The sequence below is a fragment of the Anabrus simplex genome, chromosome 5 (assembly GCF_040414725.1).
Source record: "Anabrus simplex isolate iqAnaSimp1 chromosome 5, ASM4041472v1, whole genome shotgun sequence".
Lineage (NCBI taxonomy): Eukaryota > Metazoa > Arthropoda > Insecta > Orthoptera > Tettigoniidae > Anabrus > Anabrus simplex.
Window position 1 is genome coordinate 173,642,048 of NC_090269.1, and position 16,249 is coordinate 173,658,296.

General features: G+C 43.0%; 1 long non-coding RNA gene across 4 annotated transcripts in view; it reads right to left on the reverse strand.

Moving 5' to 3' along the window:
• LOC136873880 (uncharacterized) overlaps positions 1-15,266 on the reverse strand; it is a 51,726-nt gene extending 36,460 nt beyond the window's left edge. The window contains exons 1-2 of one of the 4 annotated variants that reach the window (XR_010860192.2): positions 15,227-15,266; positions 12,463-12,626 (exon numbers count right to left, since the gene is read on the reverse strand). This is a non-coding gene — a long non-coding RNA (uncharacterized lncRNA). The other 3 variants (XR_010860195.2, XR_010860193.2, XR_011018263.1) reach the window with 3 other exon arrangements.
• Between the last annotated feature and the right edge of the window lie 983 nt (positions 15,267-16,249).

Genomic DNA, 16,249 nt, shown 5'->3' on the forward strand with positions numbered 1-16,249 from the left:
TACTCTGCCCCAGTTGCTGCACGGCGCCGCACAGCTGCGGGGGCACTGAAACATTAAAGCTAGGCGGCAGAATTGTGTTGGACCATCATCTTTTTGTGGGCACAGCCTTGGTGAAGAGGTTGAGGGGTCAGCGGCGTGCAGATGTCCATGGCATTTAATATAATCCAGCCACAGTGTGTATTGGAGCAGGAGACGGGAGCGTGGTAATGGCCGAGGCAAGGACAGGATGGCAGTTTAACAAATCGGGGGAGGTTTCACACAAATGCTTACATATAAAACAAAATATTATAGAAGGGGCAGAATGCCTAGAAATTGAAAACTCAAAAAAAATATATAACCTTCATATCCCCTTTCACAATAATATAAAGCAAGTTAACACGGAAATTACACCGGTTTCACCTGTGACAGGTGAACCCTAAATATCCTCTCGGTGGCTGGATTGCTTACTAACAACGTAACTGGCGTAAGAAAATCGAGAATGATACAAGGCCCATGAAATCTGGGGGCAAGCTTGCCCGCGGGAACAAAGTTCTTGACCATCACCTGGTCACCTACATTCAAAGTGGTGGGTCTCCGTCCACGATCATACCTTTCCATAACCTTTTCATGAGATATTTTAAGATTGGCGTTAGCCTTCTTCCAAAGATCTTTAATATTATCCGGATCTATTGTCTCGGGTAGAATGTCACTCAGAGACCAGAGGTTAGAGAGCGGCGAGTTGGGAACAAACTTGAACATCAAAGAAGCTGGAGTAAATTTATGTGATTCATGAACCGCCGAATTCAAAGCAAAAGCTAACCAATGCAGGGACGTGTCCCACCTGGAATGATCTTCATGATGATAGGCAATAAGTGCGGACCTGAGATTACGATTAACCCGTTCAGCCAGAGATGGTTGAGGATAATAAGCAGAAGTAGTTACATGAGAGATGGATAAGTCAAAACAGAATTTACGAAATAAATTAGATGTAAAAGCCTTAGCATTATCAGATACAATATATTGGCACGGACCAAAAGAAGCAAAAATAGAATTTAGGCAAGTAATGGTGGACTGAGCGGTAGCCAGCTTAGTCGGAAATAACCAAGAAAATCTGGTAAAACCATCTACACACACAAGGATGAACTTGTTGGCATTACCCTTTGACTGGGGGAAGGGTCCTACATAATCAATATACAGGCGTTCCATGGGGCGTGACGCTTGCTGAGAAGACAAGAGGCCTACGTTGGTGGACATGGTCGGTTTACTAAGCAAACAGGATTTACAAGCCTTTACTAGTTCACGGATTTCACCGTCCATACCTTTCCAGATGAACATTTCACGAATCTTTTCACGAGTTTTAAAGATACCCAGATGCCCTCCTAATGGGGTCTCATGATAATACTTGAAGATCATAGGTACAAGAACCGCTGGAACAACAACTTTCATCATCTTATCATGCCTCGAAGGGCAACATAGAACACCATTCCTCAGAACATAAGGGACAACATGTTCCCCAGAAGAAAGGGTTTCCATTATCGGAGCCAGCGTCGGATCTTCACGTTGGTATTTCTCGATATCCCTAAAGAGCATGGGAGCATCTGTTAGGATGGCATTAACATCAGATGGTGTGGACTCGGGAGGTGATGAACTGTCGACCGGTTCATGGTTCTCAACGTCGTTTGAAAACATACGGCTGAGTCCATCAGCGACAGTATTTTCGGTACCTCTGATATGTCTAACATCAAACTGGAAGGCAGAAATACGAATGGCCCAGCGGGCTATACGACCAGTACGACGCGGCCTACCTAAGACCCAGCTTAAGGCTTGATTATCTGTCTCCAGGTCGAATTTAACATGTTCCAGATAGAGACGGAACTTCTCTAAGGCGAATAAGACTGCCAAACCTTCGAGCTCATAGATGGAATACTTGGCTTCTTGAGCCGACAAAGTCCTAGACGCATAGGCGATGGGTCGCCTCCCTAGTTCAGTCTCTTGAAGAAGGACTGCCGCTACTGCTGACGACGACGCGTCGGTTTGGACGATGAATTTCTTCGAGAAATCAGGCATAGCAAGTACAGGGGCATTACAAAGAGCTAATTTAAGGTCTTCAAAAGCGGCTTGTTGAGAAGGTCCCCACTCGAATTTGATGCCTTTCCTACGAAGAAGGTTTAAGGGAGCCGCTCTATTAGCGAAGTTAGGAATAAACTTCCTGAAGAAATTCACCATACCAATGAACCTGGCGATACCTTTAATGTCCTTGGGAGGTTTAAAATCACGGATGGCCTGTGTTCTAGAATGATCGACGGCTACACCATCAGATGACACAATATGCCCTAGGAAAGACATAGAGGGCTTAGCAAAGGCGACCTTGGACAACTTAACAGTTAACCCAGCCTTACGAAGGCGATCGAGAACTTCTCGCAGATGATCTAGATGCTCTTCAAAAGTCTCTGAAAATACGACTACATCATCCAAGTAGTGATATAAGTACTCAAATTTGATGTCGGAGAAGACCCTATCTAGTAGCCTAGTGAGTACAGCTGCTCCCGTGGGGAGCCCGAAAGGCACGCGGTTGTATTCGTATAAGTTCCAGTCCGTGGCAAACGCTGTAAGATGTTTAGACTCTTCGGCAAGGGGAATTTGATTATAGGCCTGATTCAAGTCCAAGATAGTAAAGAACTTGGCCTTACGAAACCATGAAAAACAAGAATGAAGGTCAGGAAGTGGCACAGATTGCAACACCACCTTCCGATTGAGAGCCCTATAATCAATTACAGGCCTGAAGCCTCCTTGGGGTTTCGGGACTAAAAAAATAGGCGAAGAATACGCTGACTTAGAGGGCCTAATAATACCGTCCTTCAACATCTGATCGATAATTTCTTTCAGAGCCTTCATTTTAGGTGGAGATAGCCTATACGGTGGAAAACGGACAGGAATCGAATCCGTGACCTCAATTTTGTATTCGATCAGGTCCGTAACACCAAGAGTATCAGAAAACACCTCTGGAAACGACTGACACAACTTACGAATACTATCAGCCTGCTCCTCAGGTAGATGTCTAAGATCTAACAACATCTCATCCTGGGTAGGTGAAATAGAAGAACATGATGCAGAATTACACTTTAATAAAGGGATGTTACAATTAGAGGCAAATTTGAAAGTGCAAGACCTACTCTGAAGGTCGAGCACAAGACCAGTGTGAAAAATAAAGTCCGCTCCCAATATAATGGGGCAAGACAAGTGCTTGGCCACAAACAATTTAACTTTCCAAGTGAATTTAAAAATACGAATTTTGACCAATAAGGAACCTAGAATTTCTAATGGGGATGAATTAGCCGAAACATATTGAACAGGAGATGAGACATAGTCAGGTAGTTTACAAACAGATTTCAATTTAGAATACCATTCAGCCGAAATAATCGAACAAACACTGCCTGAATCTAAGAGAGCTGTTATAGGCTCGTTATTTAACTCAATCTTAAGAAAAGGAACAGGTGCGGGGGAATCCGCCGCAATCCTAAGACACTCTTTGGGACCTTCAAAAGATGAATTTGAAAATTGCTCGTTCCCTGAATTTACAACCTGTTTACTAGGGGCTGAGTCTCGGGAAGATGGATTAGTCGACTCAGCCGAAGCCACTAGTCACTTTTTATTATTGGCATAGGTAGAATTTGCACCAGAAGTTGAGCAGGAGGGGGTACTAATCGAGTTTGGGCAATTCTTGGCGATATGTGAGAAAGCCCCACATTTAAAACAGCCTTGTGCTGAACCAGCTCCATTATTTGCCCTACTAGTTTTGACCAATGGACATTTATTGCGAAGATGGTCAGGCGACCCGCAAGCATAACATTTACGGGGTGTGACTGGTCGGCGAGGTGGAGGCCGAGTATTACTAAACGAAGGAGGGGGTTCTTTTGCCACACGCAAAGAATCGGCGTACCTAACTCCTTCCGCTGAGACGGCCAACGCTTCAAGTTCAGAGAAAGTTTGCGGGCACGCCGCGAAACAAAAGTATGACCTATAAGATGGTGAAATACCTTCCACAATAGCTTGTACAATTTGATCCTCAGGGAAGTGAAGAGCAAACACCCTAGTATAAAACTTAATGTCTTGTATGAAATCAGCCAAGTTCTCATCCAATCGCTGTACACGATAATAGTACTTCTGAATCAGAGAAGACCTCGCGCGGGCGGGAATAAAATTTGCAAGCAAGTGTGCATGAAAATCTTCAATAGATGACTGTTCGGCTATGGCTCTTACTATTTTGTCAGAAAGAATACCAATTGCATAAGGATAGATGATTTGCAAAATTTGACATGGAGAAAGGGAAAACACAAGGGCATGATCCTGAAATTCAACCAGAAATCTTAAAAATGAAATTACTTCACTGGTGGTATTAACCGAAAACTTAGAGATACCTCTGAGCAACATTGCCAATGGATGAGGCAAGCTGCTAAACCCGGGTGACATAGTAGGTAAAGGTTTCAATGGCAAGGAAGTTAATTCAGAACGGATGTTACTCAACGATGCACGGCGTTCAGATTCGTTGTCCAATGGGGCAGAGATAGTTTGAGCGGCGATGGTTTTCCTATTTACTTCTCCCTTAGGAGGTTCTTCCTCACTACCTACATTCACTATGGTGGGTTGATCAGATTTGGGAGGAACTTCCCCAGTTAACAATTGAGTGACCTTGCTAGATAATTCAGACATATTTTCAAGCAGCGTACTAGCTTCCTTCTTCTGAACGTCATTCAACTTTAGAGACAACAGATCGTTAACTCTATTTGAAAAGTGATATAGCCTAGCTTGCACACGCTTAATTTGATTAGGAGAAGGATCATTTTCATCAAAAAACCTAACTACAGAAGCTAGCCCAGTAATATTCTCCGTGATCGTGGAAAGAGAGTCGTCAATTTCTTTCTCTCCCAAATTGGGGATGGAAATGGGCAAATCTAGGGACTCTCTAAGCTTGTTTGTGTCTACTGCAACCGTGCCTCCAGATTGTACATTTCTAATAGTCAATTCATAGATCAACTCCTCCTTGCGCAAATAGTTAAGATGGAGAACATCGCGAGGGCCGGGCATGGTGGCAGAACAATTTTGAAAAACTCAAAAAATTCCAGCAACTGAAAAAATAGTTAGAGTTCGGAACAAAACAATGTTTAGCCGTCAAAAGGGGCTAAATTGAGACCCATTCAACCACGCTCTGCTACCACTTGTTACCGTGTTTTTGTGGTAGTTATGCGTGAAAGAAGGTGCGGGGTGGTGAACGGATCTCAAGCTACTAAAGTAAAATTAATTAAAATTTAACCAGGTTATATTTTCTTTTCAAAAACCAAGAAATAACAAGCATGGCAGGTACAAAGTAGCAAGTCAAAGGGTAGTTACAATATTTACAGGATTTGGGCTTCGAGCCCTGAAAACACAATGCTTGGGCAATCAGCGCAGTTTTACCTCCAAACACAAGTTTCAACAGAGGGGCAGAAAACACCATTCATGCCTAGGAGCCCTAGCTCCAAATTACACTGAAAAGCCTCCACGAGGCATACAACACTCAATTTTCAAAAAAGCCACTCGCTCTCAAATTTAAGCCTCTCCCAGGCCACACCAAACTCCACCTTCAAGTTGTCCTCAACGGACATAAACACAGGGGTAAAATACCCAATCTACTGAGGTCTATTAAATGCAAAGGAGGTTAATTAAATGACCTCTAAAATAACAATTTGAGAGGAGGCGAACTTGCACTCCTAATACACTTTGATTAAGACCTACTTGGCACTAGGCCGTTAATACAAGGGCTAATCCCATACTAAAGAGGTGACTTAAGAAGAGAACAATTTGTTTTACGTTAACGAAGAATAGGTTGAGAAAAATAAGTTCACCTCAAAACAATATGAGTGGGAGCTCGAGAGGGTTAGCACTCTCTATCCCAGTATGTAGCTTTAAAAGAGAATATATAAAAGGAGTAGTTACATTTAGGAAAAGGTTACATGGTGGAACGCTTAGAACCCGCCCCGAGAGTTAAACTGCTGAGCAAGCAAAGAAAGAAGTTATTAATCGGCCATTACCTTGTTGTTGACCGCTGCCGAGGAAAGAGGCGCTTCCCGCCTCCTGCTATGTACCTTATACACTGAAAGATGGAACAGAAGTGGCCCGGAGACCCTAAAATCAGCAGTTTATATACTCTCGCGGAAGTTTCTAGGCGTTAGGGGAATGAGAACACCCTCCCACGAGGATTTTATTGGTTCATCCATAAACCCCCTACACAATACTAAGAAGAAACACATAATTGGTGGAAAATTAATTTAAGAAATTCGGGATAGGCTAGATTTAAAACAAGGGGAAAGAAGGGGTTAATATTGCCAACTTAACCAATGACTGAAAGAAATTTAGCAAAGAACGAACATTTGAAATAAAAATTTCTCCAACAAAATAGTTCTTTGACTCCGCACTAGGGTGCACTATTGTTGATCTTCAGTAGTGTCCTCTAGAAGAGAAAGTTCACACTTCTTACTTCAAGCAAAACAAAAACACATCAAAAATGACACAGTTCAAAAACTCAAAATTTTCCACGTGGTGACATCTTCTGAGAAGGTAGCGAATTAATAGCGTATATAAAGTTCAGACTTCCTCCAGCAGAGGAGTTTCAACTGGCGCACATTTTAAATTAGCGGCGTGGAGGTGTACCGCCCGGTACAATAATAATAAGACATTGAGATACGTACTAAACAGCATGCGGTTACCAGACGCAACACGCAATGTTGAAAGGCAGAATTATTGGGACCATGGTGATAACACATACAAATTGTAACCGAGTTTGGACATTATTCGCAGAGCACGTTGCTAGGCCTACTGGTAACGTAAGGCCCTAACGAAATGTAATGGACCTGAACGAGGCAAGAATAATAGTTGGTACTAATCTATGGGACCATTGGAGGAGGGTACAAAGAAAACAGGTCTCAGATCTAGTAGATGAAGTGGTGCGAATAAATTCACGCCCACGACGTGGAAAGGACGCCTTTCAAAGCTGACCAATGAAAACGATTGTTCGTCCATTTCTAGGATCGTAGTATGTAAGTGCAAATGGTTTCTAGAGGACCCACTGCAATCGCTGTTGACGATTAGGATGCCAGATACCATACCACCTTGACTACATTTACGAAATAAAAAAACATACGCCTCAACCCAGGATCGACCACTCGACCTCCTGCATACTAACCCAAAACTCTTTCCATTGCACCAACTGTACAATACGAGTAATGTGTGCTGACAGAGGTAGTTACCGTACATGTGGTTACAGTGTTGCCAGATTGCTAATCTTCAACGTCGTTTTTCTGCCGGATATACTCGCATGATGAAATTTTGTAACAGACATTTTTTTATTGCTGGCATCTGAGGAGTCGCGCTGCGACGCCCGAGTGCGCGAATTACGCTTCACCCTGTATATAAAAGTCATTGTATGTATGTGGGTGGGTGGGTGGGTGGGTGGGTTTGTACCACATCTCCTCCCAAACCATTGGAACGATTTAAACCAAATTTGATACACTTTTGACTTGGTATCAGGAGACAAACCGCGTGGGGGTAAGACATCCCAAACACCCCTGGGGGTGGGGGGCGAGGGGGGTCATATATAAAAATAAATGAAAATAGTGTCGAATCCATACTTTTCGGGGTCGCTGAGATGAAAAATGACACTCCAATTTTTTAAAAGTCCAAGTTCAGCCCCCTTTGGGGTGGGGGCGAGGGGGGAGTGATATATACAAATAATCGAAAATAATGTCGAATACATAGTTTTCGGGGTCGACAAAGTGAATAGCGACACTCCGAATTTTCAGTATCAGGAGGCAAACCACGTGGGGGTAAGACACGCCAGGAACCATTAGGGGCGGGGGGCGAGGGGGGTCATAAATAAAAAGAAACGAAAATAGTGTCGAATCCACACTTTTCGGGGTCGCTGTGATGAATAGTGACACTCCAATTTTTTTTAAGTCCAAGTTCAGCCCCCTTTGAGGTGGGGGCGAGGGGGGAGTGATATATACATCATCATCATCATCTGTTTACCCTCCAGGTTCGGTTTTTCCCCCGGACTTAGCGAGGGATCCCACCTCTACCGCCTCAAGGGCAGTGTCCTGGAGCTTCAGACTCTTGGTCGGGGGATACAACTGGGGAGTATGACCAGTACCTCGCCCAGGCGGCCTCACCTGCTATGCTGAACAGGGGCCTTGTGGAGGGATGGGAAGATTGGAAGGGATAGGCAAGGAAGAGGGAAGGAAGCGGCCGTGGCCTTAAGTGAGGTACCATCACGGCATTCGCCTGGAGGAGAAGTGGGAAACCACGGAAAACCACTTCCAGGATGGCTGAGGTGGGAATCGAACCCACCTCTACTCAGTTGACCTCCCGAGGCTGAGTGGACCCCGTTCCAGCCCTCGTACCACTTTTCAAATTTCGTGGCAGAGCCGGGAATCGAACCCGGGCCTCCGGGGGTGGCAGCTAATCACGCTAACCACTACACCACAGAGGCGGACGATATATACAAATAATCGAAAATAATGTCGAATACATAGTTTTCGGGGTTGCCAAAGTGAATAGCGACAATCCGGATTTTCAGTATCAGGAGACAAACCACGTGGGGGTAAGACACGCCAGGAACCCTTAGGGGCGGGGGGCGAGGGGGTCATAAATAAAAATAACCGGAAATAGTGTCGAATCCACCCTTTTCGGGGTGGCTGAGATGAATAGTGACACTCCGATTTTTTAAAAGTCCAAGTTCAGCCCCCTTTTAGGGTGGGGGCGAGGGGGGAGTGATATATACAAATAATCGAAAATAGTGTCAAATACATAGTTTTCGGGGTCGCCAAAGTGAATAGCGACACTCCGGATTTTTGGCATCAGGAGACAAACCACGTGGGGGTAACACACCCTAGGAACCCTTAGGGGCGGGGGCGAGGGGGGTCATATATATAAAAATAAACGAAAATAGTGTCGAATCCATACTTTTCGGGGTCGCTGAGATGAATAGTTACACTCCGAATTTTTTAAAAGTCCAAGTTCAGCCCCCCTTTGGGGTGGGGGTGAAGGGGGAGTGATATATACACATAATCGAAAATAGTGTCGAGTCCTTTTTTTTTTTTTTTTTTTTTTTTTTTTTTTTTTTTTTTGCTATTTGTTTTACGTCGCGCCGACACAGATACGTCTTATGGCGACGATGGGATAGGAAAGACCTAGGAAGTGGAAGGAAGCGGCCGTGGCCTTAATTAAGGTACAGCCCCGGCATTTGCCTGGTGTGAAAATGGGAAACCACGGAAAACCATCTTCAGGGCTGCCGACAGTGGGGCTCGAACCCACGATCTCCCGATTAGTGGATACTGCCCGCACTTAAGCGACTGCAGCTATCGAGCTCGGTAGTGTCGAGTCCATACTTTTCGTGGTCGCTTAGGTGAATAGTGACATCCCGGAAATTTTTTAATTCCAAGTTCAGCCCCCTTTAGGGTGGGGGACAAGGGGGGAGTGATGTATAAAAATAATCGAAAAGAATGTCGAGTACTCTTCGGGGTCGCTGAGATGAATACTGACACTCCGGATTTTAACTATCAGGAGACAAACCACGTGGGGGTAGGGCACCCCAGGAACCCATAGGGGCGGGGGGCGAAGGGGTGAGATATAAAAATCATCGAAAGTAGTGTCGAATGCATACTTTTGGGGTCGCTTAGATGAATAGTGACACCCCGGGATTTTTTTTTTACAAGTTCAGCCCCCTTTAGGGTCGGGGGCAAGGGGGAGTGATATATAAAAATAATCGTAATTAGTGTCGAATCCACAGTTTTTAGGGTCGCTGAGGTGAATAGTGGCACTCTGGACTTTTAAAGTCCAAATTAAGGCCCTTTTTGTGGTGAGTGGTTAGGAAGGGAGTTAGATATAAAATAATCGAAAATAATGTCACATCCATGATTTTAGGTGTCGCTTAAATGAGGAGTGACACTCCGGTTGTCGTTTAAGTCCAAGTTGATCCCCAATTGCCAGGCGGGTGAGAAGGAGTCAAGAACAGAAAATATCCAAATGACCGAGATTAAGGATGTTTTTTGTACGTTTCAGTATAACTGTCAGCAGAACTTAATACAAATATTACCTACCACCTGAAAAAAATATTATTTTTTTGCCATGGGCTTTACGTCGCACCGACACAGATAGGTTTTATGGCGACGATGGGATAGGAAAGTCCTAGGAGTTGGAAGGAAGCGGCCGTGCCCTTAATTAAGGTACAGCCCCAGCATTTGCCTGGTGTGAAAATGGGAAACCACGGAAAACCATCTTCAGGGCTGCCGATAGTGGGATTCGAACCTACTATCTCCCGGATTTAAGCTCACCTGAAAAAAATACTAAGGGGGAAAGACACCCCTTGAAGCCGTAGATAAGGGTACGAAATGTAATTAAGACTGAAAATGACCGATATTAGTGTTGCATCCGCACGTTTCGGGACTACGGGAACAATTTCAAACAAACTTGGTCATTTATGACTTATTATCAGGAGACAAAGTGCGTGGAGGTATGACAACCCTAGCACACCTACGACGGGATGAGATGTAGAAATAATCGAAAATAGTGTCGAATCCATTCTTTTCTGGGTCGCTGAGATGAATAGTAACGCTCCAATTATTTTAGAAGTCAAATTTCTGCCTCCTTTCGCATAGCGGTAAGAAAAAGTGAAAAAAACAAAATTTCGAAAATGACTGAGAGAATGGACGCATGTGTGTTTACTCGATCTACTGTCTGGAGAAATATACCCTAGGGGTAAGAGACTCCTAGCCTCTAAAGTAGGGGCGAAATGTAAATATTAACCGAAAATGACCGTAATTTGTGTCTAATCCATAGTTTTCGGGTCGCTGAGATGAACTGTAACACTCTGGATGCCGTTTAAGATAAAGCTCAGTCCTACTCGGCAGGCGGATGAGAACTGGCAAAAAATTGAAAACCTCCAAAGGGACAGAGTTTAAGGATGTATGTGTGTATGTTTTAGCATATCTCTCAATCAAACTTTGTACACACATGACTGACTATATAGAAAACATTACTGTGGAGGTCAGATACACCTAGCCCCCGCTCGGGCTGGGGAATGAGACGGGCTGACGTGCAAAAATAAGGAAAATAACCAATATTAATGTCGAAATTCATTGTTTATGTGTCGCTGATACGAACTGTGACGCTGTGGATAGCGTTTAAGTCCACGTTCAGCCTCCATCGAGGCAGGAGCTGAGAAGGGCTTAAAAGTAAATAGTATAAAATGACCGAGATTAGTGCTTACTTGATAATTAAATAATCTAAAACCTGAAGTCAGATACATCTAAAAAACTCTAAAACTACATAATAAGTCGTAAAATCAACATCTCAAAAAGAATTCTATAAGCATTCACTTCACACTTAACTAACTGGTAATACAAATATTAAATGTAAACATTCGAAAACTATCCGGGCAACGCCGGGTACTACAGCTAGTGTTCAATAAATTTCCAAGTTCTTTGAGTTAATTTAAGAAAAGAGTAGGTAAACAGGTGGTAGAGAATCTGCTACCTGAGCGACAGCCCGAAATGCAGCTCACTGATGATTGATTGATTGATTGATTGATTGATTGATTGATTGATTGATTGATTGATTGATTGATTGATTGATTGATTGATTGATTGATTGATTGATTGATTGATTGATTGATTGATTTGATCTTCATATCTTAAAACTCGGTGCCACAGAACCTAACACCCATAAGGGCGCTTGAAAAATCGACAATTCCCAAAACTGCCCAAGGATTCCGAGTTCAGAATGATTCCAAAATATGCTTCAGAAGCAAAACAGCGTAAGTACACAAGCGTTAGATTTTTCACCGAGTTGAAAACTTTCTTCCATGTGTAAGGTACAAATGACTAGGAACAAAACACGTGTATTGATACCAGGAGGTAATAAAAAGAAACATGGCGCAAGTGCTCCGAAGGGCCATGGTCTACCAAGCAACCGCTACTCAGCCCGAAAGCATGTAGGTTACGAGGTGTCGTGTGGTCAGCACGACAGATCCTCTCGGCCGTTGTTCTTGGCTTTTTTGACCGGGGCCCATCTCACCGTCAGATAGCTCCTCAATTGTAACAACGTAGGCTGAGTAGACCTCGAACCAGCCCTCAGATGCACTAGCCAGGAATCGAACCCGGGACCTCCAGGTAAGAGGCAGGCACGCTACCCCTACACCGCGGGGCCGGCTTTAAAGGTAATACAAATGCAAAATAACTCTAAAGACAAGAAATAATTTAAATCTATATCTTACTGAATGTAATAGAATAACTCAAATTACCTAGTTCACCTGATTATTATTACGTAACACCGTTCAGTCCGGTGGTAGGCCTAATGTGCAATAATTGCTCAATTGTTCAAAACATTTTTCTTAAAACTCATTCTGATTTGTACGTGTAGAGAAGTATACGGGTACTGTTTCTAAATACTTACGTGTGGATAAGTCCGATTTGTGTTTTCCGAGCTCAGGCTGCAGCTCCATAGATGAAACATCACACAGTGGAAGAACCCCTTCCCCTTCTGCCAATTTTACAGTGCTCTCGGTCAGCGCCAAGGACATTGAAGACTAGCATTCAGTGCTGGAACTCGGATGTCATCTGCTGACAGAAAATGAAGATTAGAGATATCTTTTGCTAGTGACTTTACGTCGCACCGACACAGATAAATCTTATGGCGACGATGGAATAGGAAAGGGCTAGGTTTTGGAAGGAAGCGGCCGTGGCCTTAATTAAGGTACAGCCCCAGCATTTACCTGGTGCGAAAATGGGAATCCACGGAAAATCATCTTCAGGGCTGCTTCAGCTTCCCGGATGCAAGCTCACAGCTGCGCGCTCCTAACCGCACGGCCAACTCGCCCGGTGATTAGAGATATCAGTCTTAGCGATGTTCCGGAAATGTTTCTTTTATCATTGCCGTTATTCCAGTAAGAGGTCTAAGCGTACGTAAGAGAACTGGAAAGCCGTATATCATCCATGGGAAAACTGTCAAATTTGTATAATTCTGGAAATGTTGAACCTGCAGACCTATTTTAATTTTACTCTACTAGATAAATGTGACCCTTACAGTTTAATGTTCCTCTTCTACTTTAACCAAGTTTATTATTATTATTATTATTATTATTATTATTATTATTATTATTATTATTATTATTATTATTATTATTATTATTATTATTATTATTATTATTATTATTATTATTATTATTATTATTATTATTATTATTATTGAAAATGAAAATCCACAGCCTGTTTCCAGTCATTCGACCGGGTCAGGGATGGAATGAATGAAGCCCCTATCTAGCGGCGAGGGTAGGAACTGTGCCGGCTGCCGAAACCTGTCGCACTCCTCTGGGGCGATGATTAATGAATGACAGATGAAATGAAATGCTATTGGAGAGTGTTGCTGGAATGAAATATGACAGGGAAAACCGGAGTACCCGGGGAAAAACCTGTCCCGCCTCCGCTTTGTCCAGCACAAATCTCACATGGAGTGACCGGGATTTGAACCACGGAACCCAGCGGTGAGAGGCCAGCGCGCTGCCACCTGAGCCACGGAGGCTATTATTATTATTATTATTATTATTATTATTATTATTATTATTATTATTATTATTATATGCTACTAATAATAAGAGAAAGAAGAATCACAATGCCCACCAGGCCTATGTACAGAAGATTGAAAAGTACAGTGACCTCGCAGCAGAAGTTCAAAGACTGTGGGGAATGGACCTGGCAAAGGGGAGGCCTTTACTCATCTATCACCTCCGCCACAGGACTTGTGAAGAATGAACTGCAATAACATCAGCAGGGTCTGGACATCGCCTATACACTTCGACAAACGCAGAAAGCGCACATTCTAAACACCTGCTCCATGACAAAAAACCTTTCTACCACAGCATTAGGGGTCGGGAGAACTTGGCAACAGTCCGTCCCCTGATTGGTGAAGCGCCACGTCGAGTGAAATGTGAATAATAATAATAATAATAATAATAATAATAATAATAATAATAATAATAATAATAATAATAATAATAATAATAATAATAATAATAATAATAATACACTATTAAAGCTGAGTCCGAATTTGTTTATGGTTTCTTTTGCAGGCTCGTCATTTTCACATTTGATACATGATCTCTCTTGGTCAACGCTTGTTCTCTTCCCTCCCCGAAGGCATTAGGTTTGTGAGGCGTAAGGAGTCTTTATTTTCGTGCCCTCCGTGGACCTTGTCTTTCTTTTACCAATATTTCATTCTTCGAAAGGTTAGAACGTTCCCTTTCCCTTTTCCGATTAGAGTAAAGAGGAGATAGTTATCTAGTTGTATGCTTCTCCTTTTACAGCAACCACCACCTTCTTTAAATTTTGGTTGCTCTTCTGATAATGTCTTTATTATTTTATCTCTTAAACAGGAGACCGACAAGGTAGACAGTTAGCAAAGAAGGGAGGAGGGAGATTTACCTGAAGGGAAAAATGAGCGAGATTCTTAGAATATTCTTAGAATATTGCTGTGAACAATGGGAGAAGTGCAGTGCTGAGGATATAGTAGGCCCAAGACGAAGATAGAAAAGAAACCGGGACGCAAAAGAAAGACCCGACTGGAATTTGTAATGTTTGTAGTAGTCCGATTTACATAAAATTTTAGGAGTTTTTAATAGGGCTGTACTGAAAAGGAGCGTGAAATTGCTTAATTAGATCATTTATGATATTTAAAAACAATTCAGTCTTTAAAATCTTCCTAGAATAATTATTTTCGACATCTTCATTCCAATCCACAACTCAAAACAAGAACAAAAACAAAGGACTCTTGACATATTTTGCTCTCCAACGAAACGGTGAAATAGGTTACCACTGTCAAGTTCTTCCCACCAGGTACAGAAACACAGAAACCTGGGTATTTTCATGGTCTTCTTCATGAGAGTATATTAAAACCGATGGATTTGGTAACTCCGTCCTAACCCTATGGTTATCATTTGTTCAGCGACGGTTAGTACAGCTAATATTCCATACAAGTACACACACAAACATAAACATTTACAAAATATGGTTTTAGTGTACCTCGTTGCTGTTTGCTCCCCATCACTTCTAATATTCTGACTCTAACGCATGCTATATTCAGAGCCCCACGGCTCCGTGCTGTCTGGCTCCTTGTGTATTCTCCGTCCCTTTGTGTCAACATTGCTAAACAACAACATGCTTACCACGAGCAGTTCCACCATACGTTAGCAACTCTGTTTCGCGAGATACTGGTAGCAGAGGAATTCATGATTCTGTACCACAAAGATAATACAGTGTTTGTCATTGGAGGAAGATAAAATGCATACGTAAACATGATAGCAGTTGCAAAAATAACACATAGAGTTTTCCTTACTGTGGAATGCTGTGTGTGTTCAATTTGTTTGACATGTATTATCAACCGCATGAACTCCACAGATATGAGGGTAACCCCCTTCTTGTCTTGTACTTAACCAGTAATTTCAAGATACGGATTATATTGCAAGGTTTTTCACCGTACCGGTACTGGGCGAGGTGAGAAAACAACCTTCAGAGAAAGGAAAAGTGAACTACGGGCAGCGATAGGATTTTCAGTGACTTCAAGGTAGATATATGACAAAGATGGGCAGAGGGGGATTTACCTAAAGGATGTCCGACTAGTTGACTGAATGTCAGCGTACTGACCTTCAGTTCAGAGGGCCCCTGGTTCGATTCCCGGCTGGGCTGGGAAATTTAACCTTGATTGGTTAATTCCAATGGCCCGGGGGCTGGGTGTTTGTGCTGTCCCCAACATCCCTGCAACTCACACACCACATATAACACTATCCTCCATCACAATAACACGCAGTTATTTATACATGGCAGATGCCGCCCACCCTCATCGGAGGGTCTGCCTTACAAGGGCTACACCCGGCTATAAATACCCACACTAAATTAATTAACCTGAGGGGTAAAATAGGCTTCGAAAATAAGCGATATTCGTAGCATACTGCTGTGTTCAGTAGAGAAGTGCATTATTGAGGACAAAGTAGATTCGAGACGCGGCCAGTATCCAGTAATCGGGAGATAGTGGGTTCGAACCCCACTGTCGGCAGCTCTGAAGATGGTTTTCCGTGGTTTCGCATTTTCACAGCAGGCAAATGCTGGGGCTGTGCCTATATTAAGGCCACGGCCGTTTCCTTCCCATTCCTAGGCCTTTCCTATCCCATCGTCGCCATAAGACCTATATG